At 39.4% G+C, this 25,953-nt stretch overlaps 1 protein-coding gene across 14 annotated transcripts in view; it reads left to right on the top strand.

Moving 5' to 3' along the window:
• RBFOX3 (RNA binding fox-1 homolog 3) overlaps positions 1-25,953 on the top strand; it is a 1,090,709-nt gene that overhangs the window by 842,941 nt on the left and 221,815 nt on the right. For 2 of the 14 annotated variants that reach the window (XM_078155842.1, XM_078155835.1), the window contains one exon: positions 3,403-3,507. The exons of the other annotated variants lie outside the window; for them this stretch is intronic. The gene's annotated coding sequence lies outside the window, so the exon portion shown is untranslated. The remainder of the gene's footprint in view (positions 1-3,402; positions 3,508-25,953) is intronic. 14 annotated transcript variants of the gene reach the window in all.

Genomic DNA, 25,953 nt, shown 5'->3' with positions numbered 1-25,953 from the left:
ATCCCACATCCCCCAAGGTATCCTAAATTCCCTCTACTCCCTTATAAAAAATCCTTCCTGAGTTGGCATACTGTTCTCCTCATTATTCTTCCCAATACCACATTCAGTCTTTCCTCCCCACTCATGTAGCTCCCTAAGCCAGGTGTGCACTTAGCTGTTCACTGCCCTTCCAAATCATACCCATTCTTCAAGGTCCATCTCCGTACAATCTTCCCCTAACATATTTCACCCCTGAGCTTGCCCTTCTCATCATTTGTTGTTGTTCTTAGAATAGCATCCTAGTATGATCTGAGATTCTTCTCTTGTCTCTGTTACTGCCCTCTGTCTCCTAATGTCTTGAAATAGAGTGGGGCAGTAATAGAAATAGAAAGGAGGGAACAGCTCAAAAACAAATCATTTTAAAGAAGTAAAGAATATGAACAAAAGGCAAAGTGTTTTAATATGAAGTACACTGGATTTAGAATCAGAAGTTGCTCAGTTGTTTCAGTCATGTCTGACTCTTCACGACCTTATTTTTGGGTTTTCTTGGCAAAGATAATGGAGTGGTTTTCCATTTCCTTCTCCAGCTCATTTTATAGATGATGAAACTGAGGCAGACAGGGTTAAGTGACTTGCCCAGGGTCACGCAGCTAGTAAGTGTCTGAAGCCAGATTTGAATTCAGAAAGATAAGTCTTACTGACTCCAAGCCCAGCACTCTATCCAGTGTGCCACCTAGCTGCCCCATATAAATGCTAGTTATAACAGTTCTTATTATTAAAGAAAAAGAGGTAACATTTGGAAACATAAACAGGATTTTCACTGATTTTGCAGATTATTTGAAATATTTACAGCCTAGTGATATATGGAATGGATTTCACAAATTAATATACACACATGCCCATGAAAATTGGTCTTTTCATAATAACTGTAACCTATCTGTATCTTTACCTCCCACCTACCCACCCAGACCCTTGAGCACAGCTCCAGAGTCTAAATAGCTGATTCCAATACCGTAGCTTCAGTTGCCTCCTCAGGAATGACTGGCCAATGAATTGTGCTTCTGAAACTGGTTTCTAGCCTCGGAAGGCAGCCAAGGTACATATCTGGAGGCTTGCATCATATACCCTAGCCACCAGACTTCACATCCTCTTCCCTCATCCCAGATCTCTTTCATGGCTCCATGTAGAGCTGGGGGAAAGGAGGGAAGGTAAAAGAGAGGGAAGTAGAGGGAAGAGAAGAAAGTGGGAGAGAAAAAAAGTGAGGAAGGGAGAGAGAGAGAGAGCATCGAGGGAAGGAGGGAGAGAGAAAGAAGAAAGAAAGAGAATTTACAGACACATGCCCAAAGAGACCAGAGGAATAAGAGTAGAGTAAGAGAATAGTAGGCTCCTGAATGGACTGTCTCTGAAACCACTGATGGCATATTTCTTGCCCCCCAAGGATTATAGTACTATATGGGTCTATATCTCTCTAAATATTTTGGTAGCCAGTATTTCCAAGAACAGCTTTGTCTTACCCTACCCATCTCCCCGGCCCCAAAATCTGTGTAGAGAGCTGAATGTTAGAGAGAAAAGAAGAATAGTTGAGTTTGAGACTCTAGAAAATACCAAGTCCAGTGCCAAAGAGAGACTTTTCCACCTGAGCCCTAGATGAAACTGCCATGGAGTTGTGTCTTCTTTTGCTCGAGACTATCGTACCCTCATTGCCTGAGCTCTGTACCCACTCCTTGAACATATTGTAAAGACCTCCGATTAGCATTGTTCAGTGACATACGTGTGTATATGTGTATGTACATATATCTATATCTATATATGAATATTCTTAGTATTCAAATGCCAAGAGTGGGTTCACCAGCAGCAGCCCTAGAAGACAGAGAAAGCATCCTTTACAAGTATTGCAGCTATTTATCTCTGTCCTCATGAGAGGGAAATAAAGAGATTGTGTTATCTGATGGTTAGAACATGGAGCCTATGTTGAGGATTCTAATTTTGTATGCCCACTGAGCCCTGGCTGCACACTTGAATTTAAAAAATGCTTTGAAGCTTGCAAAAATGATCATTTCTTTTTAATCCCTGTATTTCCTGACAAGGTTTGGCTAGTTGACTTGTGCTTCCAGGCAAATATGGTGAGCTTTCCTTAACTGGTACCCCAGCGGAAAACATTCCACATAGACTCTGTGACTCAATGTCTGCTTGATCAATATGGGTGCTGTGTCCCAGACAACCCCCAAAACTCCCCATAGGCAGCCTGTGTGCACAAGAAGCATGCACAGTGTCTCAAAGGAGTTTGCCTGGGGAGGCAGACCAAACAGGGTCTTCCCTCTCCTAGGAGTTCAGTCCATTCTTCTTCTCACTCCTTACCTAGAGACTTGGAATCCCAGAAGGCAAAAGAATGAGTAAGGCAGAGATGTAGCACCAGAGAATGCCAAGCAGCTCACAGGGTTAATTGTGAAAACAGCGATTTTCTTATTGACAGATTAGCTTTGAAAAATGCTGAGCTAGGACATATGTTACAAATACTGTTAAAACAGTAGCCCAGATTTTTACTTCTGTAACATGCACAACCCTCTTTCCAGACCTTATCCTCTCCCTTTCTCCTAGGACTCTTTGCCATTGCCGCTAAGACACCTCTAGGGTTATGCACCTGATGTCCCATTTCCAACTGGAGTAGAATGATCAAGCGTCAACCCACCGGCCCCACTGCCCCACAAACACTTGATTCTCACTCAGCTAGACTTTCTGAATACAAGGTTTCTGAATATATTTGTCATCTCTTTTCCTCCACCCCTCTCTCTTGTATTTACCTTAAGTTAAAGGTGTTTCTTTAAACAAAAAAAAATTTATTAAAAAACTGGCCCTTTGTCTCTCCTGCCCACATTCCTATTTTTAAAACAGTCAAATAAATATCTTTTAAGAAATCTCCCCCTTCCCATTCCAAACTCCTGTAGGATTAATAGGCTAGGGGGTGGTTTTCCTTCCTTCCCCTCCCATACTTGTTTTCTGTTCCTTTCTTTACCCCTAGGTGAATTTTCCTTAAGTCCTTGTGTAATGAGGCAGCTCAACACCAGGTTTCTAGAAGTATTACTCTGAGCTTAGGGCTGGTCAGCTGGAGTTTGAGACTTGGCATGTTCTAAGGCCAGGAATCACCAACTCTCTCAGGCACCCCAGCCAAGAATGGAAATGGATATGGACAACCTAGGGGAAGTACACCCAAGGCAGAGAAACAAAGGGGGAGATGAAGACTGAAGCTAAGAAGATGTACCTAAGGAAGAAGGAGAACAGCAGTTCTTTAGCAAGTATGACAATTAAAATAGAAAGCCAAGGTATAGAAAACCAGCGTATAGAATGACCCATCCTACCCTTCCCCCCAACCCAGCCTGCTCACAGCCAATTTACCTGATTGAGTCTCTTTCTGCTGCTCACCAGGATCCTACTGTGCAGCTGTGAATCCAAAATTATGATGGAGTGTGTCTACCAAGCATAGACTATCATATTGCTTTTCTGATCCTTAAGCCAAGTTCTCAGGTCCAGGTAAGATTTACATGTTAAGAGAATTATGGTACTCTAAAGGAACTACCAGACAACCTAGGCTTCCTTCTTCTCTCCGTGCCAGATTTTTCAATATTCCCAAGGGTATAGTGCCAGTTAAAGAATGTTATTTGGGAAGGAATAGCTTGGCCACAGGTGAACATCAATGAAGTTTACCTGCCCCATTCCCCACCCCCAGTGCTGCTGGATCACAATAAGAATTAGGGCTCAAAGCCAAATACAGTCAGGGAGATTCCCCAAATTGTGAGACTATGACTCTGTCTCTCCTTCCCTCCTGCCTTCCTCTAAGAAAAGCCTTTGACACATACCCTACAATAAAGTCCACACTGCTCCTGCCTAGGCCCCTCTGGCCCTGGGATCTTGCCAAAAGAAAATTTGCCTTTCTTCCTTCTTTCTTTCTTTCTTTCCTTTCTTCCTATATATGTATGTACACACATATAAATATATTTTCAAATGTTAAAAATCCGTTTTACATGTAATTGGTTTTTTTTTAATTTTTGAGATCCAAATTCCTTCCCTCTGTCCCCTCCCCTCCCCCCTCATTGGAAGGGGCAAGCAGAAGAGAAGGCAAGCAATTTGATATAGGTTATACATGTGCAGTCATGCAAAACCTATTTCCATATTAGTCATGTTGTTAAAGAAAACAGACCAAAACCCAACAATAATAGTCTTTAGAAAGTATGCTTCGATATGAATTCAAAGTATATCAGTTCTTGGAAAAACTATTTCTACTTGATTCGAGTAATTCCCTCTTCCTTCCCAGACCCACTAACCCCTCATCTCCTGTTGTAAACAGAGCAAAAGACAGAATTAAGGAGAAGAGTACGCTGGGTGGCACAGGCAGCTAGGCAACTTAGTGGATAGAGTGCCAGGCTTGGAGTCAAGAAGACTCATTTTCCTGAGTTCAGATCTGGCCTCAGACATTTGTTGTATGACCCTGGACAAGTCATTTAACCTTGTTTGTCTCAGTTTCCTCATCTGTAAAGTAAACTGGAGAAGGAAATAGCAAGCTACTCCACTATAGTTACAAAGAAAACTTCAAATGGGCTCATGAAGAGTTAGACATGAGTGAAAATGACTGAACAACAACAGAAGTCTTGGTCAGCTGCCAAAGGGATGGTGTTTGGAGATAAAAGTCTGTAATGCTGATAGGGGTGTTATAGTATTATGAAACTAGTTTGACAGAAAAGGTTTAGGTCCAAGGAAATCACATCCTCTTCAGTTAGGGGGAAAGGAGTGTTATTAGGTGTAGAAGTAGGAGTGACTGGAACATCTTTTCATCTGGATTGTGTGTTCATGTATGCATGCATGTATGTGTACTTTTGTGTATGTATATGTGTGTGTGGAGTAAGGGATTCCATATAAGGTCTTTTCTTTTCCCATCCTCTCCTTTCTACTCCAGAATGGAGAAGGTTTGAAAATGTCTGTGAATTTTCTTTCCTAGAGAACTATCCATCCAGTGCAGCCTACCTGTCTTACGTCCATGAACATTTGTAGGTGCCAGATATTTTAGTGAAAATACATTCCAGGGATGCAGCTGTTCATCCTTTCCCCCTTGTCTGTTCTCTAGCATCAGGGCATGGTCTAACACAGTGTGTGGTCCTCTACAGGAAGCTGAAGTAGACTGTCACCCATGCTTTCCAACAACCAAAGCTGATACTGCAGAAAAGTGTACAAAGTTCCCAGGAGCCCCATCATGGAAAGGCTGTCATTGGACTTGATATCTGTGGGGTCCAATCCAGAATATGTTTGGGTTTAACCAAATGAACAGAACTGAGCTGTCGCTGGGACATCTGTGCATGGGTAGGAATAGCCATCAGCAAATACGGCAAAGGACTGGTATAACCTACAAAAAAAAAGAGTCCTAGTGTTTTACTTATAAGCAGCATGCTCAAGGCATCCCTACAGGCCGTAAAGATCTAGCTCCACACACAGTAGGTGAATTCATCGAGCTTTATTTTTCTGCCCTTGGCCCCCCAACTCTTTTTAGATTTCTCTGAGTGGCCACAGCCTGATTTCTAAATAAGGAAAGGTCTGAGATAGTAGTCAGGGAAAGGAAGGAACTGGGAACCCTAGAAGGGCAAGGCTTTCATCGTCCAGGGCTGTTTTGCTTTGCAAGTTTCTTTAATAATGCTCTCAAGAAACAGGCTTAGCAGGACTCTTCAACATTCACTGGAATGTGAATTTTCTTTTTTTTTTTTATATCACCATCAACTTCTCAGTGATCCCTCCTCCTCAAACAAAGTACAGCCAAGAAAAGCAAATAAATGCATTAGTCATATCTGACAACATATATGTCATCTCACACCCATAGTCTACTATCTCTATATTGAGAAGCAACAATCATGCAGTTCTGATAGTCTTCTGTACTTGGGCATGAGTGGTCACTGCACTGGTCAGATTCATTCAATGTTGCTGTCTTTTATGTTATTATGGTCACTTTATAAATTGTCTTCCTGGTTTGGCTTTCTTTGCATCAGTTCAAATAGGATTTCCCAAGTTTCTCTGAATTCTTAACTTTTTTTTATACTACTGCTATTCACATATCATGAGTAGTTAATTTCCCTATCTGTTGGTTATTCACTTTCATTCCAATTCTTTACTACTATAGAAAGTATTGCTAAAAATATTTGTGTAAAAAAATTAAAAATATCTGTATATATATGGGCCCTTCCCTCTTTCTTCAACCTCCTTCGTGGAGGTCAGTGCCCAGTTATGATTGACTGTTCTACTATAACTTCAAATTGTCTTCCAAAACATGCTTTCTATCTAAAATCATTTCATACCCATTTATGTGAGATAGTATCATATAGTGGAAAGAGAGTCAGAGGACTTGTGTTTGAATATTGAGTCCAGTATTTTATTACCCATCTGATACACCTGGACTTCTAGTGTTATTAACATCAAAGATAAATTAGCTTTATTTCAAAGGATCCTCAGTTTTCTCATCAAATGAAGGGGTGTGGTAAACTAGGTGATCTCTTAAGGTACCTTTTCAGCCAAGCACTTAATCCTACAATCCCATGATTCCCTTTAAATGGCAGCTACTTCATTTTTTGTGAGAAAATTAGTCCTAGGAATAATGCTGGTCCTCATCCAGTAACTCTGCTTTACCACCCATCCATCCACCCAGAGAGACTGGAACTGAGTGAGATTTACCTTCATACGTAACAATCCTTTAGATGAGATGAAATGGTAATAAGAAACACCATTACTGTGAAAGGGGGAAAAAAAAGGAATAGGGGCTAGGGGTAGGGGGAGATGAGCCTAGTAAGAAGTGATTGATAATAAAGGCTAACTTTATCATACAGAAGAATTTGGAGGATGGAGGACTGTTAGGGCCCAGGTCCTTTGACTTCTAGGAATGATTGTGTTCAGCCATTGAATTCCCTGACTTTGAATGGACTTGCAATCAAATTAAGAACACATGACATAGATATAAAAGGATTAGTAACAATATAAATCAGAAAGTATTGGATTCCAAATGATTTCTATGGACAATAGGTCCAATGGATTCCAAATGATTTCTATGGACAATAGGTCCAATAGGAATCCTTAGGGGACTGCCTCCCAGGGTTATTATGAGGATAAAATTAGATAATTTTGGGAAGTGCTTTGTAAACTTTAAAGTACTATGTGCAGACTAATAGTTGTTATTATCATTATTGTAATAGTATTGTTATTATTCTGCTCCTGTTAGAGTTCCTGCCTAGAATGCCTTTCCTTTCCTTTCTTTCCTTGAGACTCAGCCCAATTCCTACCTTTTATAGGAAGCCTTTCCTGCAAACACATGCCCCTCCCCACTTATGTCTCCCTGTAGCAATTACCTTCCATTTACACTGTGTGTATGTTTGTACAATTCTTTTCTAACACAAAATACAAAAAAATAAACAAACACAAAAATGAGCCAGGATCATATGTAAATTCTGCTGGGATGGGGGGGTGAGGTAGGGAGTGATGTGTGAAATAAAGGGGTCTTCATTCTTCCTCACTCTAATATGATCCTTACTCAGTTGATAGAACCAGGAACCCTAGTAGGGTCACCAGAATCCTAAATTCTTCTAAGCATCTTGAGGTTGTGGGTTCAGCCTTCATTGGTGTCCAGAATTCAACAATTTTGCCCAATACCAGAATCATGAAACCTTACACGTACCTACAAAGAACCCTCTGACTGGAGCTCTTTAGATGAGAACATGACTCACCTGCCATGGATTAACCTGGAGCAACAAGTATCCCAGGTAGGGTAAGTGAAGGTAGGGGGAAAGATGATGAAAAAAAACTGCAGGGTAAGTTTGTAAACGTGAGGCACAGCATCGATTTCCCAGCCCCCAGATAACAGGTGAATTTTGTGGCCCAGTTGCCTCCTTCTGAGAGATGGACTCAGAGAAGGGAACTCCAGATCCATTTCCATCCCAACAGACTGGGTGGTCACCAGGGACTAGACTTCAGGGTATTCTGCAATGACAGATACCAGTGGGTGCCTTGGTTATTGACTCAGCAACAGGCTGAGATGCCAAAGCAAAACGTCTTCAAATTAGCAGTAATTGCAGGAGAAATAAAGAGCAAACAGGGTGAGCTGAATGAGGTTTTCTATAAATATTATGTTTTTTAAAGTTTGCCCTGGAGTAATAGAAGCTGTTTAAACGCTAATATCCTGTCTGTGCATTTAAAAAGCCTTATAATGAGGATTTAGAGGCTGAATTTCATAGCTGCTGCCTGCTTCAGTGTGGGTCTGTAACATCTCCATCCACTACTCCTATTGGCTTCCCAGAATAAGCAAAAACTAATCACTCCTGTCTACCTAGAACTAAGCTGAAAATTCATTACAAAATCATAAGAGCACTTGCCCTGGGTTGGGGCTTCTACTTCGCGCCACTCTAATTTTATTGTAGTTGGTCTTTGTGACACACCCGCAGGGGGCAGTGGCACAGGAAATGGGAGACTAGACTTATCTGCTCAGTGGGAGACTTTACCCATCATTCCTCAAGTTTGGGATATCTGCCCTTGAGTAAAAACTAGACCAGAATTGTAGGAAGAAGGATATATGGAAGCCTTTGTGGTAGGCTGCTGCAAGGGTCATTTAAACTCTCTTAACACTAAAAGTTACTATAAGATTTGCTGATCTGCCCAACCCTGTTTGCTACTGCCAAGTAGCTCACCTAATGAGAATGGCATTCCTTTAGATTAGGTGAAGCCTAGCTTTTTAAGAATGTTATTAACTAAATTATTCATTTATTTTAGAAATAAGATGTAGGCATTTTATTATTGTAAATATTAATAATACAAGTGACTTGGAAGAACCTCAGAGCCCATTAAGGGTCTAAAGACCACTCTTTAGAAGTATCATGGGTGTAGAAGTGAAAGGGACTTCCAAGGCAATCTAGTATAACCACTTCATTTTTCAGAAAAGAAAATTGGGGCCCTAGGAGGGAAAGTGACTTAATCCAAAGTTGTATATGTGAGAGGTAGAATTTTAACCTAGGCCCTCTTACACTAGAGCCTTTCCACTGTAGTCTTCTGCCTCCAAAGTCAGTGGTGTATAAGCTTGGCCCTCGAGAAGAGTTGGGAAAATGAGCCTCCCTCTTCTCTTTTTGGAAGTGGGAGACTATGGGTACAGAATGTTATAGATACTATCAGAAATGACTGATGTGTTGATTGATTCTGCTGAATTTTTTTCCTTCTTTTTAAAAAATTTTTGCTACAAAGGATAACTTATGGGTGCGGGGTAGGGGAATATGTTCAATCAATTGGTAATCAATCATCAACAACATACTCTGTACTGAACATTATGTTCTGGTTCAGTCATTTTGATCATAGGACTCTTCATGCTCTCATTTGGGGTTTTCTTGCCTGAGATACAGGAGTGGTTTTCTGTTTCCTCCATTTTACAGATGAGGAAAATGAAAAAAAAAAACAGCGTTAAGTGACTTTCCCAGGGTTATATGGCTAGTAAATGTTTGAGACTGAATTTGAACTCAGGTTCTCCTGATTCTAGAGCTGGTACTCTATCCATTTAGCCAATACCTTGTATCTATGTTGTATCGATTCATTTTGTCTATACTATAGACAAAATTGTCTCCTACTATAGAATATAAGCTTCTTAAAGGCAAGGCTTCTTGTAGGAGGAGACGCTTGAGCTGAGCTTTGAGATGAAGGTGATATAAAAATAAAACATGTCAATCAAAACAAAGTTGCAAAAATCAGTTTTTAAAAGAAGCTTGTGAATGATCATATCATAATGGATTATCAAAAAGGAATACTTAGCCTCTGAGAATGATTTCAGCCAGTGAATTCAACAAACATATATTAAGCACCTATTATTTGATAGGTACTGTTCTAGGCACCATCTGTGTTCTCACAGAACTTACATTCTATTATGTACTTATAGACAATATGTACTTACATAAGCATATACATAACAAAGGCAAGGTAGTTTTGAGGAGGAGGCACTAGCAGTTGGGGGAATCAGGAAAGGCTTTCATGTAAAAAGTGGTACTAAAGCTGAATATTGAAAGAAGGTAGCCATGGGGGGGGTGCAGGAAGAGGAGGAAAAAAAAAGAAATTCACATGGTAACTTCAGTATACATTTGAAAGGAATAACAAGTTGTACATAATGCGTTTTCAGTTTCATGTGCAATCATCTTTTTTATTATACTACATTATAGAAATCCTTGTTTTATTCCAAAAATTAAAAAAATAAAAATGAAATTGAAAAAAAACCACAAGTGAAGGATTCTATGAGGTAGACATGAGAAGGGGAATGCATTCTACCATAAATAACAGCCAGGACAAAGGCATGAAGGAAAACAGAGTGTTGTGTGCGAAGCACAGAGAAGCTGGTTTGCCTGGACCGTGGAATAGTGGAAGACAGTGAAATATAAATAGGCAAGAAACATAATTTGGTGCCAGGTTGTCAAGGGTTTTAAAAGCCAATCAGGGGGGTTTAAATTTAATCCTAGAAATAATAGGGAGCATGGGAGTATTGAGTAACATAGTAAAACATGTAGCTAAGAAAAATCACTTTGGTAATAATGTGAAGATTGGATCTCTGTGGAGAAAGCAGCTACCACACCCAACTGCCAAGCGTGCCTGTAGAGGATATAAGAGGTACAAGAGGCCCGAGATGTCACCTAGTCCAAACATCTCATTTTACTGTTATAGCTCTTATAGAGTGTGGGTGTGTGATACAGGGTCTTTCAAGTGTACTCAGCACAAATATACTACCACCCTCCTCTCCACTATTGACTGATCTTATTAATTCTCTCTGGATTCAGTCTTGTGTGTATTCTCTGGAATATTCTCAATAATTACCAACATTTTAGTAGCTTTCTAATTTGCTTAGCCTGAAGTGGAAAATTTTATTCTTCCATGGAATAGTTTCTTCTGTTTTCGTCTTTAGCCAGGAATTTATAGGCTTAGACATTTAATGCATTGGATCTGAGTTCATTTTGCCATTCACTCCTATTTGAACTAGCAGGTTGGATTCCCTGAGCAAGGATACTACCTCTCCCTCAGGATTCTAGGGGTAACCTTGAAAGATTGAAGGGTTGTCTAATACTACTGCTCATGATCACCTGTGTGGTGTGTTCTTCCTCCCCCAGCTCCCAACCCCTATCAATAACTAGTAAATATCTACCTAATGTCATATAAGGAATTATTATCAATTAGCTTCTACAGAAGTATATTTACCAAGAGAATTTAGGGGAAAAAAACAATAGAAATAACCCCTGAAACATGGATCATACTTTCCCCTCCATGCATCGACTCAATCACTGGGGAAGCCGAACTTAAATTTCAAATGGCTACAAAACATTCCCTCCACTAAGTTCACTTCTGGGTGAGTTGCTCCTTTGTTTGCAGGACATGGTGTTTCCACTGTCTGGCGAGTTCACTGCTGGACTGGGTCAAGCAAGTTATTCCCCAAAGCTGTCTCCTCATTAGACCTAATTACTGCTGATATGAGCTCTATGAGGACCTTTGATGGCTCTTGCAACTTGTCAAAATTTATAAGGTTATAACCTGTATCATTCCATCTCAATTTCTTATTTGCTTAAGATCAGGAAAGAAGAAAACACAATAGAATGAAGGAAAAAAAAGGATCATGCATCAGCAGCCACATGGCAGCCAAGTGAAAAGGGCCCAGTACTGCCACACAACCTCATCCAAGATCCATAGAAGTTCTTGCCAAAGCTTCCACTAGAAAGATGAAATTTTGTCTATTCAAGCCTTTAATATGTACAATTAGTTCTAACTCAACAGACAGTTAAAAGACGTCATTCCCACAGAGTAAGTCAACAGAAAACAAAGGATACCTCTCCATGCTTTGAATTGGAGAGGGAAAGGACCCCTGTATCCCACATTTCTGAATCAGGTTTACCAACATCCATATGGATGTTTTTTGTTGTTGTTCCAGCTCTTGATGACTCCATGGATCATATTGTCCATGGAATTTTCTTGGCACAGATATTGGAGTGGTTTGCCATTTCCTTCCCCAACATATAGAGTTGTATAAGCTCTAACGATTGGCTTCATTGGCCAGACCCCCATCACTGAAAAATCATTGTTAATTATCACATAATTGATTAGCAGTATCAAGTATTTTTGCAGATAAACATTCACTCGAACTATAGAAGATTTAATGGGTCTTGCATCCAGAGTTACCTCTTTTTCCCATCTTACACCATTCTCCTAGCCAGTCTGAATGGGTCTTGATAAATAAAGGGAATGAGACTTAAATCATAGTGTCGGGATGCATTTCCCCATTGCTATGCTCTGGAGAAATAAAGGAGCTGTTGGTTAGACTCCACCTTTAGTAACTGCATTAACTGCTACAACTACCAATTCAGATTGGCCTTATCTGCAGTCCATTCCTTATACATTGCTGTCTTTTCTTCCCTCTCTTGTCTGAACATTCATCAATTGGCATCTTGCTGTAGCCTCACCACCTCCCTTGACTCGTGCACCTCTATGTGGGTAGAAGTATATTTCTCAAGGACACTGGCATCTCAAAATAAAATTGATTCTTCTCAATATATGTAGACAGTGTACCCCAAGAATTCACTATTATAATGAGAAACTGCTTTGAAGTCTCAGCAATCTTGAGGGGCCCTTCCAAAGTCTCTGAAACTCAAGGCTACACGAAGAAGATTGAAGTCTAGAGAGGGGAAATGACTTGTCAAGGGGCATACAGCAAGTTGTTTGGTAAAGTGGGTATAAGTACTACAATTCAGGTCTCCTGACACCCCATCAAATGTTCTTTCTATTACAATGAGTGACCCAATGTGGCATTTTTTCATACTCTCTCATGTTCTCTGCTTTTTGACCCAAGTACACCCCTGTACTTGTCACTGACAGTTACTTCATTCCTCAAGATTGAATAGTATGAAGGACATTGTGCGTGCAATGAGTGTATTTTGACTAGAAAAGGAAGCCTGTGGGCACTGGCAACTGAATACCTTTCTTTGATTTAGGTAAACTTTACTTCTATTGTAATACAAATATTCTCAGAGATCTTTTCTAGTGAGAGCAAAAACAGGGAGGGAAGACATTATCACTTTATCAGTCAGTCAGTGTTTATTGTCAGTCATTTTAACTGATGGAGTGCATGCTCTTTGCAAAGCACTTTGTCAAGTATTGTATGAGGCAGATTCTAAAAAAATTGGGAAGAGCAGAAAAGGAAAGAAGGAGTGTGTTGGAGCCTACCTGAAACAGTTCTATTGTTAAATTTTCAGGCTAAGTATTTACACCTTTGAAATCAAACACTACAAATCAGGGTTTGACTTATTGATTTGTTGATTGTCTAGACTTAGGTCTTAATAATGCAGATTAAACTCAAAAGTGTATTGTGCATACATGTTTTTTTTTCCTGAGGGAAGACTGTTAAACGTTGACTAGAACATTCCTGGGGGATAGAGAGAGGGAGAGCATAGATGGAAGAGGATAAGGGAGATAGGAGGGAAGGGATAGATAAGAATTAGGGGTGAAAAGAGAAGCAAGAAGGAGAGGGGAAAGAGGCAAAGAAAAGGGGAGAGGATAGAACACATGGCCTCTGGTCTGGGCATGTTTGCAGGCAGATATTATAGAACATACACATGAATGAAAAGTGTCACTATCCATAAGTCCAAAGGAAACATGGTAAAGGGCTGATCTAAATGGGGCAGGGTTAATCAGTGAAGACTTCATCCAAATATTTGCCACTTTTCTCTGAAGATGAGAAGAGGGGAGAGGAGAAATTAAAGGGGTCACTCCCTTTGGCAAGATGTTAATGATCAGTGTCCAGCACATGATAGTGGCTTAATAAATGGTTGTTGATTGATTAGTTAACAGGAAACCTAATTGTTCTCTCTTGTAAATACTGAATCTTGTGAAGAAAATGAGGAAGGATTCCTATTGTTTGTTATTGTCTTGTGTTTCTCATGTTTTTGATAGGGATTAGACAGAAATGATCCTGAGACAAATTATTATACTGCTATAATTATCTTTAATGTTCTATAGATTATCACATAGATAAAAATAATTGCTTTTTGTAGCTGAATAAAAGTAAGCTCATCCACTTTATTACAGAGATGGCATACTCCTCCCTGTTCCCACGTGCTTTTTTCCCATTTTTCTTCTAAGTCTTTATATTTTGAAAACTTTTCCTCCCATGTAGCTTGGATAACAGTATTTGCTATGTTGAAATAGGCTATTAATTTGCTATGGTGAATTTTTTTTTAAGTTCCTAAACTTTTATGGATCAATGCTGTATCTAAGTGATTGTGGACAATGGTTTGTGCTACGATAAAGCTGTAATGGTTCCAGTAGGTGATTGGTTGAGTACTGAAGAATGTTTTGAGGCCTGTGTTAGTAGTATGATTATTTGTCATCTGTAAATCCATGAAAGATAACTGCCTTCTAATGTATAATTCTAGCCCCCAGGTCACATTTTACAAGGTACTTGGTAGGGTCTAAATATTTAGTCTGTATTGATGTATTATGGAGTTTCTACTATTTTCTTGCATAATCTGCATTGATTACTAAGTCTGTGTTTCATAAAGATAATATTTCTGTAATTTCTGGTGACAATGATATGGTCTTAGATGGCCATTGTAAACCCCTTTTGCTTCCACAAACAAATCCAGATAATTCAGTTATTTTGTTCAATGCTTTTTTTTCAACAGTTGGTTAATTGAATTCAGGGGATGTGGCCCATGAAGGGCCTTTCGATTTCATTCTTGGATCTTAGCTACTTCATAGATTGTATCTGGAGGTAAATTACTTTTGCTTACACTCAACAAATCCAGCAGCATATACCTATTACCCTCCTTTACTATTGTGCTCTGATGTGATATCTGCTTATTAAAAAGGTTTTACTGTAGGGTTTTTTTACATGTTTTTCATGTGGTGTAAGAATATCTATCACTTCTCTTCATCCTGTTTTGCAAGAAATTGTTCACCTTTCTATATGTTCCTTAGGGTGATGGGCCCTACCCACTTTACAGTTCTCAAGTGTGTGTGTGTGTGTGTGTGTGTGTGTGTGTACATATATACATATACTTTAAGACTGGTATTGTGTATGTGTTAATTGCTTTAATTTTAAATATATTGTCCCCATTCAACATTGATTCCAGGATGCCAGGAAATCTCTTAACATTTTTACTCACTGCCCTCTCTTTTATATTATTTTGCTCAATGTGTCTCACCTGCAGGAGATCAAAGTATTTGTAGATAGTGCTTTTATCCATTGGTTCACTAAGTCCTCCAGATTCAAGCTCACAGCCTTCGATCTCTATCTTTCCTTAGCATATGTTACAGATTTTACATTTATCAAGACCAAATGATGTTTTGGTATCATTAGAGAAAGCTTCCATGTGATTAAGTAACTGTTTCATATGATTTTTGCTGGATCCATATACCTTAATATCTTCCTTATACATTGAGTGATTAATAAGATGTTTTAAGTCTATTCATTAGTTAGTTTGAAAGCCAATCTTAGTTCTATTTAGGAAATATGATCATAGATTTAAGGCTAAGCAGAACCTTAATGAGTTTAAACTGTCTCCCAGGAAAATGTCATATTTTGTGTCAATTATTCTTGACATTATTGTGTTGATGGTTTGTTTTAGATAGAGAAGAGTTTTCCATCTGTACATCAAAAACTCTAGTGTTCTCACTATACTTGGGTCTATTTTATATATTTGCCATACATGAATAAGCCATGAGTTTGGAACCAAGTCAAACGTTTTGCAATAATCAACAAAGGCAATATAAATGTTCCAGTGCTATTGGGGAGTGTGTTCAATAGTTACCAAATCAATACTAAGTTGTTCTTTGCACTCCTGGGACTTTTTAGAACACCCTTTGCTCTTCAGCCAGTATATTGTTCTGTTATGTTTATAGACTTTCTTTTTGGTGAAAAAAGCTGAGAATTCATTGCATAAGCTACATAAATATGTAATTGGGCTATTTTTTAAAGGCATGTTCTCATCTTTTGATAATAGATATGCGACAACTTCTAGTTTTAAAAAAAGGGTGGGATCAGGCTTGCATCTGAGAGAAGCTTGATAAAGTGCTTTGCTAGTAATTCACACACTCCTGTGAAGTATTTGAGCCAATAATTATGGATCTCCTCTGGCCCTGCTGCTCTCCAGTTTTGCAGAAAAGACAGTAATATTTCAGTCATCTCCCTGGGCATCACTGTTCTGTTGTTGATTACCTTAACAGTTATCATAGAAGGAATATCTCCTAGGATTCCCCCAACATGTAAGCTGAGCTAAAGTCTTTTCTTTGAGAGATATTAAAATCATCCCCAAGACTTAATTTACTCAGGGGACTAGAGGCTTGGACTATTGACCTAGCTTCCTGGTTACCTGAGTATAAAAAAGCCACAAGGATCTCTGGTTGGATCTTGAGGCATAACTGAGGGGTGACCATAGGCAACACCAATGCGGGAAAGCTGTGCTTAATGGAATCCTTTCCTTGCTCTGAATCTGCTTTGGCTAAAAAAAAGCTCCTTTTGTTTATGTCATTTTTCACTCCAATATCAAACCAGAGGGAACTGCGTCAACCTGGTCAACCCAGACCTATTACAATAGCGCACAAGCTTTTTGTTTCTCATTTGATACACCTCATGGTTTCACTGTGTAGGACTCTTTTTGACCATATGAACACTTTTCGATATCCTCCTTCTGTATAGGTTCATTCTCACCTCTGATGTCTTTACTTCTTAAATCTATGTAATAGAATGCTTGAGAGATGTCAAACATTTTGTTTTGTTCCTTAATCTTCCTTGACTCAATATATTACCCGAACCTTTTGACTTTTGCTTTCAGTTCCTGATTAAGGCAGCTTGGTGGTTCAGTAGATACAGTGCTGGACCTAGAATCAGGAATTCCGAGTTCAAATCCAGCCTCAGATACTTGCTAGCTGTGTGACCTTAGGGCAAGTCATCTAACTACTCTCAACTTCAGTTTCCTCATCTGAAAAATGCGGTGACAATATCTCCTACCTCCCAGTGTTATTGTGAAGATATAGTGAGATAATATTTGTAAAGCACAGTGCCTGGTAACGTGTAGGCATTTAATAATGCTTGTTTCTTTCATTAAGGGAATCTAGAATTTCTGACATGCTTTTGTTTTCTGTATTTCTGTTCGCATGTTTCTTTTTTAATGCCTTTAGCTGGGTTATATGATAGCCAGATTTTCTGCTTTGTGGACCAGTGAACTATCGATGTAGTCTTCCTAAGCCTTTCTACAGATTTTCAATAACTATCTCAAGTTGCTTCTGCCATAGTGGTATTTGACACCTATCCTCAGGGATAGTCCTTGATTGCTCCATCTTTAATCCTATCCTTCTTACTGTGGAAATGGAGGCTACGAGCTGCTGTTTGCAGGACCTGAAATGTCTTTATACTTTCAGTTGGCTATTCTGGGAGAATATTGTATTTTACTGCATAATAGTCACAGATTTTATACCAAAAAAAATTTTTTTTTTTTGCAAAAAAGTGGGGTGTGACTATTATGTGAAGCTTTAAAATTTGTGCTGGTATTACTTTAAAATAATTTATTACTAAACTATCTTTGATGCCAGATTTGGATGCACAGAATATTTGTGAATATAATTAAAATTGAATACCGAAATGTGTATGCACTGAGAATTCTAGGCTTGTGGACAATTATGTGATGATAAGTTATAAACCACTTTTTGGACTGAAAAAAAAGGGTGCAATGATTATGTGGTGGCAGTGATTATGCTGTGAAATACAATATGTTCATTCATGAGGGTTACAGCAGATACCAGCTTTTAAAAAATTATTCTCTTTTAGTATAATTGGTCTGCAAGTTGGATTCCACTAAACTCAAAAGGGCTTTTCAGAATTACCATCTAAGTACATCCATCTCCTTTGCAAAATCACTTGATATTTGTATTCTTTTTGTCATCCATTTCATTGTTATGTATAATTTTTAAAGTTTGCATTAAATAAACATTTTCCTCAGGACCTTTGATTTTTCCCTAATCAAATTTTAGTAGCTCCTTGATTTCATCTCTAAATTTACATAACTCTAGGCTTAGTGGTGAAGTTATTTTTTTTAATCAATTCCTTGTTCTTGTCAGCAGTACATTGCTCTGTGTGTTGTAGCTGAGGAAATCTCAAAAACTGGCGCAATCTATTTCCAATTTTGACATCGTGTAGTATTAGTACATAATGAAAGTTTTCATATCTTCAATCTGTTTCGTGCGTATTCCTAGTTTGTTCACTTTAGTAGTCAGTATTCTCTGCACTAAAACATTTCCAGTGAGTGGGATATTGATATTTCTTCTTAGTGTACCAGAACACAAAGGAGTACCACCTGTTCAACTAGTCATCATGGTTTCAAATAAAGCCAGTCTGAAACTGTATGCCATGCTATGAATTTCTTTGACTCACAGTAGCTGTTTCTCTATACTGTGATAACCCACTCAGGAATGTCACTATGAGGCAGCTAGCTGGCTTAGATAGAATACTGGACCTGGATTCAAGGAGAGCTGCGTACAAATTTGGTTTCAAACACTTAGTAGCTGTGTAACCCTAGGCAAGTCACTTAACCTCTGTTTGCCTCAGTTTCCTTAACATAAAATGGGCATAATAACAGCACCTTGCTCCCAGAGTTGTAGTAAGGATCAAATGAGATCATAATTGTAAAGTACTTAGGATAGGGCCTGGCATTTAATATAGTTGCTATATAAGCGCTAATTCCCTCCCCCTCATCAGAGCCCAACTGGCCAGCATTTCAGCATTCATTCCAGGTCTTCACAGCTACCATTTTCATCTCTGGGCACATAGAACCCCCGCTGTACATTATTCTGGGTGACATTGTCATTATCATCTTCCTCTAGTCTTTCTTTTTTTGTAATGAAATGCAGACAGAAATGGTCTTGAAACAAATTGCTATCCTAGTTCTAACCCTTTTTATTTAGCATTCTAGTATTATTTAATACTTTGAGCAACTAGATAGTTCAATAGATACAGCACTAGACTTGGATTTAGAAAGATGTGAGTGTAAATCTGGCCTTACAAATGTACTAGCTGTGTGATCTTGAGCAAATCATGTAACACTGTTTGCCTCAGTTTCATCATCTGTAAAATGAGCTGGAGAAGGAAATGCAAACCACTTCGGTTGTGGAACAACAGAAAGTCATTTTTATCATTTTACAAAGCAGATTAAAAATAATTGTAAATATTATTCAAAGAAGAAAGCCTGATGTCCTTTAGTGTACTGTGACCCAGCTGGTTTGTCCTACTCTTTCAGTAGGTAGGAGAGGACATGGAAGAAAAGCAGTGTAATGAGTCTCACCCACCTCCTCCATAGTTTCTCTAGGAATAATGTGATATTGGGAAGATTCCATGAATTTAAAAACTTCTGCTCAAAGCTGTAGTTGCTGTAGAAGTGAGGTAGAGTCAGTAGAACTGGGGGTTGGGCAATTGAGAGTAGAGTGGAGTAGAAATTCCTGGGTTCTAGTTCTGGGACTACCATGTTTTCTCACTGTGTCACATAAACACCATCCTCTGCTTTATTCTCTTGGACTTCTTGAATTGGTTCAAAGCAACCATGATTCTGAGGGATAGAGAAAGCCAACGGTCTATTTGTGGTTGATAATGCAGGACAGTGAAAAGAATCTAGTTTTGCAGTCAGGAGGAAGCTACATTCACATCTCTCTGTGTGACTGTGGGCAAATCTCATGCCTCTCTGAACTTCTTTCCTTATTTGTAAAATGAAGAGAATAATACTTACAATGGTTAGCGATTTGTTGCACTATCACATTGTTGTGAAGTTCAAATAAGATAATATAGGTAAAGTACTTTAAAAACCTAAGAGTTGATATATGTCATTCTTGAAAGATCAAGTAAATATTTGAAGGATATGTCATTTCCTCAGTGAGGGCACTCCCTTCACACAGAAATCACATCACCTAGAGAGAGTAGGAGAGTTGCTTTTTGATGCAAAATTTCATCTTCTTGTGGTCAGTCTGATGATGAGCCTCCACCATAGTTTATCTCAGAGGTCTTCACGTGATAGATATATAGTCGTTCATTAGATCCATTTTTAATCTTCAGTTTAATAAAACCTGGGAGACCTTATGTTCCTCTGAATTAGCCATCACTAATGGCATAGAACTTTAGTCGTAGAACTTTCCAGGTAGATTTAGTAGAGGAAATCTCAATTATTTGTTATTACTTTTGTTTAGTTATTACTGTTGGTGTTGGTGGTAGTGGTGGTAGTTATAAGAATGATAAACAAGTTGTAATAGATAGAATGCTGAACTCTATCTACACGTCAGGAAGACATGAGTTTAAATTCCATCTCTGATGTATATGTGATCTTGGGCAAGTAACTTAATTCTGAGGAACTTATTTATTAAATAATAGATGGTTATTATCTGCTGGGGGAGGGGGGAGTTTCCCACAGTCAAAAGGTCACAGATCTTTCATATATTCACATATTGGGAGTAATAAAAAAGTTTTTGGATGGACTAAGGTTTCAATGTTTTCATATGCAAAGTGCAAGATTCTCTGGAACCTAATCCTTCAATCTAGAGAAAATCAGGGAAAGAAACGAATTAACATGAAAGTTAAATCCTCCCAGCAAGGCAGTTAAGAGGAAGAACTTAGTCTCCAGTGACTACCAAGGCAAGAGTGATTGGTGTAAGCATCAGAATACGGTAAGAAAAAGAATGGCAAGAGGCATCTGAAATGAGGGAGATGAAGGAAGAGCAGCTAAAGAGGAAAGGGAGAACAAGTGATTTGAGGGGGAGGAGAAAGTGGAGAAATGGCCTCCTAAAGTGGAGAGAATGGCATCCTTGTGCCGAAATGTAAAGAAACAAGAAAAAGATGCTGAGTGATCAAATCCTAAGTCAATGAAGTTGGTGCCAAAAAAAGGATCTAGATCTTTAAATCAGACAGAGAATAACAAATGTACAGGTCCTCAGGTCCTGAATGGTATTAGGTCCTTCATCTTAAGGAAAGCAGGAATGAAGCCTAACAGAGTAATAGCAGACATTATATAACATTTTTATGATTTAGAAAGCAACTGACCCACATCATCCTATTTGATCTTCTCAGCAATCACATATAGTAGATACTTAGAGGTTATATCCCCATCTTGCAAATGAGGAAACTGAGACTCAGAGAAGGGAAAAAAATTTGTTTCTGGTCAAACACCTAGTAAGTATTCATCACTAGATTCAAACCCATATTTTCCTGACTACCAAGTTTAGCATTCTATTCATTACTATGCTACCATTAATTCTATTGGATAGATGAGGAAACAGAGTTGTAGAAAGGTCAAGTGACTTGTCCAAGGCAGTAGCAGAGACAGATTCAAATGGACACCTTCTGATTCTCAGGCCAGGACTCTAGGAGTCCTCACAGCATTTACTTCTCCCTTCCTATCCTGGTAATTTTTTTTATGGGGAGGGTTGAGGTAGGGGTGTGTGTGTATGTTTGTATGTATGTGTATGTTAGGATTTTTATAGGAATCTTTTCCAGGCAGATTCTAAGTAGGTTTGGTGGAAGGCAGATCTCTATATCTTTAATAGAGAATAGCAATTTTATCTTCTCCAACCTAGAATCTTTGGTGCCTCCTTCTATGTCATTACAGTGGGCAGGATGGTGGGTAGTCTGGTAGTGCTAGACAGAATACCCAGGTGCCTGAATGAGGTACCTCTCAGGCTGTGCTCAGAAAAGGGTCAAAGCTATGCGAAGAGTTTTCCTGACATGGACATGACTACAGGTACCATGTAGTCAGTAGTAGAACCAGAATACCATACAGGACTTCTCAAACATATACACATTTTTAAAGTATAGTAATATCTCTAGGGCAGCTAGGTGGCATGGTGGATAGGGTGCCTGGCCTGAAATCGGGAAGGCTCATCTTCCTGAGTTCAAATGTGACCTCAGACACTTATTAGGTATGTGACCCTGGGCAAGTCACTTCACCCTGTTTGCCTCAACTGCCTCATCTGTAAAATGAACTGGAGAAGAAAATGGCAAATTACTCAAGTATCTGTGCCAAAAAAACAAACACACCCAGATGGAGTCACGAAGAGTCAGAAATGACTGAAACAACTGAACAACAACACGAAGTAATATCTCATGTAAATGTAGCACAGTGAGGCAGGGATGAGCTTCAAGGTTGGAATTTGGGCTTTGTCTGATTATGTTTGTTTGATTTTCTTTGGAGACAGTCTAGTGCAGCAGATAGAGTGATCATCTTAGAGTAAGAAAGATATAGGATCAGATCTCACCTTGGATATTTATTAGTTATGTGACCTTGAGCAAGTCATTTAACCTTTAACCTGGTTTCTCATCTATAAAATGAGTGTAATAATCCAGGGTTGTTTTGAGGATCAAATGAGATAATGGATGGAAAATGGTCTGCAACTCTTAAAGGGCTAAATAACATATCAGTTGTTCTGATTTTTAAAATATGTACATGTTCGAAAAGAGCTGCATGATAGAATGGAAACTGAGAACCAGGATATGGTATGTATGGAATCTGGCACTCTTAGCTCTGCCCCTAGCTAGCTCTGTGGTGTTGGGCAAGTGCTTCATTGCTCTAATCCTCCTTTGGAAGGGAAGATGAGAGTGCTAGAGCTCTGTTGTGAATACCTATGTTTAACATTGTCTTGGATAACAAATATATATGGTGCAGTGGAAAGATTGATGGATTTTTAATTAGAGGACCTAACTTCAAATCCTGGTTCTCCCACTTGGTTTTTGGGCAAATCACTTAGCCTCTCTGGGCTTCAGTTTCCTTAACTGAGGAATTTAATTGACGAAGCTGAACTAGATAACCTCAAAGATTTCTTTCATCTCTACGTGGATGATCCTATGAGTCTATGATTTCTGGCTACATCTGGCAAGTGGCTAAGCGGAAAGAAGTCTCTGCCCTGTTCGCTGTGTTTGAAGGTGAGGAGAATGGGATGTGAGAAAAGATGCCCTTTGCCCTTGTGGTTGCTCTGCAGTGGTATTCCCTGGGGCTGGCTTCTTAAGCTCTGCTGAAACCAGGGTTCAGCTAATTGTGATTTTTAAAACTTAATTACGGAAAGAAAAAGGGATTAAGGGCACTTTCATTTGTTTTCCTCCTGGCTATGGACTATCACCAGCAGATTTAGGAGAACTGTCCAGCCCAGGGTACAGAAGGATGAGCAAGGGAGATGTTGCAAAGGTTCAATTTGGCCGAGGTCAGACCTTTGGAACTGTGGAATCTGCTGAAATGAGCTTCCAGCCAGATCCAGCTCCAACCTACCCGCCTCTTCCCCGGGTCTGCTTTAAAGCAGGTCCTACTTAATGACACACAGCATGTGAGAGGACCGGTTCTCACTGGGCCAGTTTCTGTTAAGAGACTGCCCTTCCTGAGAAAGTCCTCTCATCTGTTCAGCTGTGTACATGAGCCAGGCATCCTGAGACAGTCACACATATAAGGCTAGTTCCTGGAGCTAGAGCAATGTGGATCAGAGGAACAAATAAAGTGACTCTCAACAGGCCAGGGAATTTCCCAGGAAACAAGGCCATTGGGCAGAATGTGTTAGGAATACAACAATTGCTTCTCCCTAATTTGCCCTTCATTTGGTGGAAGGGTTCTCAAAGTACAGATGGCTCTACACATCCCTGAACATGTAAGCCCATGGGATCTAGAGCTGAGGGGTACCAAAGATCATCTGGTCCAGCCCCTTTATTTTATGAATGAGAAAACTAAGAGAAGTGAAATGATTTGTCTAAGAACACAAAGACTCCAAGTGGCCTAACTGAGATTTAAATCCAGGCCCAAACTGGATATAAATCTACTCCAAATTCAGGAGTCTTTCAGTTATACCACACTGCCGCATTTCCTCCTATGGGAATCCCCAATGAGGAGCTAAGATTCTCTTGAAGGGTCTCCTTCCCCACTGCTTTAGAGGGTAAAATCCTGGAAGACAGAGGCCACAAATATTTCTTTTGTTCCCATTCTGTTTAGCTTTTCCATCCTCCATTTGTTTACAGTGTATCCTCCATAGCAGGAACAGATTCCTTTGTTTTCTAACTCCCCCTTCTGCATTAACACACTCTCTCTTCCTCTTTCTCTCCCTCTACCTCTCCTCTCCTTCTCCCTCTCCTTCTCTCCCTCTCCCCCTCTTTCTCCTCTTCCCTCTTCCTCTCCCTCCCCCTCTTTCTCCTTCTCTCTCCCTCTCTTTCTCTCTCTCTTTTTTTCTCTCCCCTTGCCACCCAAGATTTCATTAGTGCAAAAAGAAATTAAAAATAGTTATTTCCTCCACTTGTCACAACCCCAAGTGGCAATTTTCATAGTATTCTACAGGCTTCCATCCCAGTTGCATTTCATACCTTTGGGTAAAAGCCTGAAATGGAGATGAAATAGGGGAAGTGACATGTGTATGCCTCATCATTCCCACTTCCAATAAAATGTAAATTCCTTGAGGGCAGGGGCTATGCCATTTTTCATCCCCAGGGCTTAGCATAAAACCCTGTACACAATAGGCACTTGTGTTTGTTGAATTGTTTCTTGTAGTGCTCGCTAAAGTGCCAACAAGAGCACAAAGGATGGCAATATTTCTGTAATAAATACTAACTGCAAATGTTCTTCCACCCACTGTGTGTCTATAGCCAGCAGTTGCTTTTCCCAGCCTATTCCAGTGATCTGTGCCCAATTGGTAAAAGACTGTTAAGGTGCTTTGGGATCTTCTGCACCAAAATTCCCAATCCACAAGGTATTTCCTATCATAATTTTTGATTGGCCTGCCATTCTCTGCCCGCAGTGCTTTCCTTCTTAGCCAGGAATGATGTCAGGGGGATATTCTCAACTCAGGGATGATGGAACCTAGTTTTTTAAATCTCAAATTTCAAGTAGAATGAAGTTGGAGACTTCCTTTAGTCCCTCTCCTCAGATCTTCCTCCTTGGTTTTCCTTCTACCTCCACTCTGTGCCTTCCCTTTCCCTAATTTTCATTTTCCCTTTTGTTTTCCACTTCCTTCTCTCTGTTTTCAGTTGGTTAGAAAGCTCACTGCAAAAGTTTCCTGATTTAAATATTAATGAAGTTAGGGGGTATGAAGAAAAGGGCAAGAATATTTAAAAGGACTATGCCAGAGAATACCTGGCTGTGAACTGATAGGATACTTTTGAAATAGAAATTGCCATAAGGAAAAGTTGATCACTGACTGGAAACTACTATCAGAAAGAATTGCCCTTTCTTAACCCAAAGTTTCTTAGCAAAACTTTTTTGTGTTGTAGATCCTTTGGGCAATCTTTGAGCAAGCCTTTGACCAAGAGTGAAGCCTTTGGACCCCTTCTCAAAATAATGTTTTTAAATGCATAAAATAAAAAGAGATATATGCATAAAATAAAAAGAAAAGTATTATATTAAAATACAGTGTCAAAATATTTTCAAGTTCACATACTCGAGGTAAAGAATCGCTGTAACCTAACCCTCACCACTCTAGTACCCCACGGTCTGAGAGCTGCAACTTTCATGGTGAGTGGAACTTGTCCTTCTTCTTCCCAGAGTTCATTGTCCCTGTGTCTTACCTCTCTGTCCCCCATGAGCCTTCACTACTCCTAGAGTTAGTTCTATAACAAAAAACACCTTTCCTTGTGTTGATCTTTCACTGCAAGTCTCATGTGGCTGAGGCCCAGACTGTCTGGGGGATGGGCCTCTGTTTCTCTCAATGACCTACCTATGGTCATACTGTCCTTAGCACCACAGTCACTAACCCTCTACCTCCCTCTAATGAATTTGACTCAGGTATTCTAATTCCTAGTTATGTCTCTAAATAAACTGACATAACATTCTTCCAGGGGGCTGTGATATTCTGTGTTCCTGTATATGACAGATTATTTAGCTGCACAGAAGAAATAGTAATTGTTGGCTCTGCCTATATCGTGCCCTGAGAATGACTATGCAGATACAAATAACTGAA

The sequence above is a fragment of the Phascolarctos cinereus genome, unplaced genomic scaffold (assembly GCF_003287225.1).
Source record: "Phascolarctos cinereus isolate Bilbo 61053 unplaced genomic scaffold, phaCin_HiC Scaffold_5;HRSCAF=322, whole genome shotgun sequence".
Classification (NCBI taxonomy): domain Eukaryota; kingdom Metazoa; phylum Chordata; class Mammalia; order Diprotodontia; family Phascolarctidae; genus Phascolarctos; species Phascolarctos cinereus.
Note: the sequence above shows the minus strand (reverse complement) of the source record. Positions and strands in the feature narration are given on the sequence as shown.